Genomic DNA, 3,531 nt, shown 5'->3' on the forward strand with positions numbered 1-3,531 from the left:
TTCACAGAACTAGACCAAAGAATTTCACAATTTGTATGGAAATACAAAAAACCTCGAATAGCCAAAGTAATCTTGAGAAAGAAGAATGGAACTGGAGGAATCAACCTGCCTGACTTCAGACTCTACTACAAAGCCACAGTCATCAAGACAGTATGGTACTGGCACAAAGACAGAAATATAGATCAATGGAACAGAATAGAAAGCCCAGAGATAAATCCACGAACCTATGGACACCTTATCTTTGACAAAGGAGGCAAGGATATACAATGGAAAAAAGACAACCTCTTTAACAAGTGGTGCTGGGAAAACTGGTCAACCACTTGTAAAAGAATGAAACTAGAACACTTTCTAACACCATACACAAAAATAAACTCAAAATGGATTAAAGATCTAAATGTAAGACCAGAAACTATAAAACTCCTAGAGGAGAACATAGGCAAAACACTCTCTGACATAAATCACAGCAAGATCCTCTATGACCCACCTCCCAGAATATTGGAAATAAAAGCAAAACTAAACAAATGGGACCTAATGAAACTTAAAAGCTTTTGCACTACAAAGGAAACTATAAGTAAGGTGAAAAGACAGCCGTCAGATTGGGAGAAAATAATAGCAAATGAAGAAACGGACAAAGGATTAATCTCAAAAATATACAAGCAACTCCTGCAGCTCAATTCCAGAAAAATAAATGACCCAATCAAAAAATGGGCCAGAGAACTAAACAGACATTTCTCCAAAGAAGACATACAGATGGCTAACAAACACATGAAAAGATGCTCAACATCACTCATTATCAGAGAAATGCAAATCAAAACCACAACGAGGTACCATTACACGCCAGTCAGGATGGCTGCTATCCAAAAGTCTACAAGCAATAAATGCTGGAGAGGGTGTGGAGAAAAGGGAACCCTCTTACACTGTTGGTGGGAATGCAAACTAGTACAGCCGCTATGGAAAACAGTGTGGAGATTTCTTAAAAAACTGGAAATAGAACTGCCATATGACCCAGCAATCCCACTTCTGGGCATACACACTGAGGAAACCAGATCTGAAAGAGACACGTGCACCCCAATGTTCATCGCAGCACTGTTTATAATAGCCAGGACATGGAAGCAACCTAGATGCCCATCAGCAGATGAATGGATAAGGAAGCTGTGGTACATATACACCATGGAATATTACTCAGCCATTAAAAAGAATTCATTTGAACCAGTCCTAATGAGATGGATGAAGCTGGAGCCCATTATACAGAGTGAAGTAAGCCAGAAAGATAAAGAACATTACAGCATACTAACACATATATATGGAATTTAGAAAGGTGATAACGATAACCCTATATGCAAAACAGAAAAAGAGACACAGAAATACAGAACAGACTTTTGAACTTTGTGGGAGAATGTGAGGGTGGGATACTTCAAAAGAACAGCATGTATACTATCTATGGTGAAACAGATCACCAGCCCAGGTGGGATGCATGAGACAAGTGCTCCGGCCTGGTGCACTGGGAAGACCCAGAGGAATCGGGTGGAGAGGGAGGTGGGAGGGGGGATCGGGATTGGGAATACATGTAAATCCATGGCTGATTCATATCAATGTATGACAAAACCCACTGGAAAAATAATAATAATAATAAAAAAAAAAACTGAAAAAAAAAAAATTTGAATCTCTCAGGGCAAACCCAGGTATCGTTCCTTATTTGTTAAAATTATCCAGGTAATTATAATATGCAACCAAGGTTGAGAACTAATGTTGAATCTAATTTTTACACAGACACCAGAAATATAATCATAATTAAAGCTCTTTGCTGACTTTCTCATAAGCTGTGTGCAGATAAAACCCAAGCTCACTGACCAGCCTCTCCAATTCTTGCTCCCTGCATTATCTCCAGCCCTAATAACCTCCACTTTCTCTCCACATTTTATGCTCTGGTGGTAACAAATTATTTGTAGCTTTCCATGCAGTTAGAACCTGAGAATTTACTTTTTTTAAAGCAAAAATTCTAAATGATCCTGAGGCACAATAATATTTGAAACACACTATACTTCCACTAATTGCAAAGTGATTTAATTGTTTTTTATTACTCTATTCTTCATCTATACATTCATCCAAAAAAGTATTAATTGAGGACCTTATATGTAGAAGGCACTGAAGAGAATAACTTAAGGTTCAGTGTTGGAAAGTCCTGGCAGAAAATTTTAAAATGTAACAAGTACCAGGGTGGGTAAGCACAGGGGTTTAAAGGAGATTACAAGTGTGGCACCCCACCCAGTGATAGTAGATGTAGTTTGAGACTTGAAGGATGAGTAGAATTAGCCAGGCAAAGAGGGACAGAGGCAAGAAATAGAGAAAAAAGCGTGTTTAAAGGTTAACAATAGAAAAACATGCCTTGTTCAGAAAATTTTAAGATCTTTGATATGGCTGGAGGAAGAAGGAAAAGGAATAAACATAAACATATAAATGCTCAAATATTTTAATCACATTACTTTAATGTCTCTAATAAAGTAATATCAATAAATAAGAATCAATGGCTATGAAATGGTGAAGTCATTTCTCTTAAGCAAATAGTAATTGCTAATTGCAGCCTGAAGGGCTTTTGAAGATTCACTTGGAAATAACCTTCACCTCATTAAACTCTATTAACAGCATTTTTTTTTAAGCTTCTAACCCTGCCCAAGAATCATTGACCTCAACTTCAGGGTCAAGAGATTTGCTTCAGGCACTTATTTCAGACCCAAGATTTTATGGGAACTAAGTACTCTCTCTTAAGCCAAGCGTTCATCTCTGCTGAAGGAAATTGCTCTGTTCTCTAAATGACACTAACACTTCACTTCTCAAATACATGTCAGCTATGTTGCTGAACAACTACAGCATATGTCATTCTGCTGCCTGAGTCAGTGACTCAGAGAAGCTGTCCTTCCAGCAGTGTGTGTGTGTTTGGAGAGGCTGAGGGGATTAAAATAGAAGATCCCAACTGAAGCACTTTAAATTGCTAAAATTACGGGACCACACCTATCAATAATTACCTTAAATGTAAATGGGTTGAATGCCCCAACCAAAAGACAAAGATTGGCTGAATGGATACAAAAACAAGACCCCTATATATGCTGTCTACAAGAGACCCACCTCAAAACAAGAGACACATACAGACTGAAAGTGAAGGGCTGGAAAAAAATATTTCATGCAAACGGAGACCAAAAGAAAGCAGGAGTCGCAATACTCATATCAGATAAAATAGACTTTCAAATAAAAGCTGTGAAAAGAGACAAAGAAGGACACTACATAATGATCAAAGGATCAATCCAAGAAGAAGATATAACAATTATAAATATATATGCACCCAACATAGGAGCACCGCAATATGTACGGCAAACACTAACGAGTATGAAAGAGGAAATTAATAGTAACACAATAATAGTGGGAGACTTTAATACCCCACTCACAACTATGGATAGATCAACTACACAGAAAATTAACAAGGAAACACAAACTTTAAATGACACAATGGACCAGCTAGACCTAATTGATATCTAT

The sequence above is a fragment of the Cervus elaphus genome, chromosome 28 (genome assembly GCF_910594005.1).
Source record: "Cervus elaphus chromosome 28, mCerEla1.1, whole genome shotgun sequence".
Taxonomy (NCBI): Eukaryota; Metazoa; Chordata; class Mammalia; order Artiodactyla; family Cervidae; genus Cervus; species Cervus elaphus.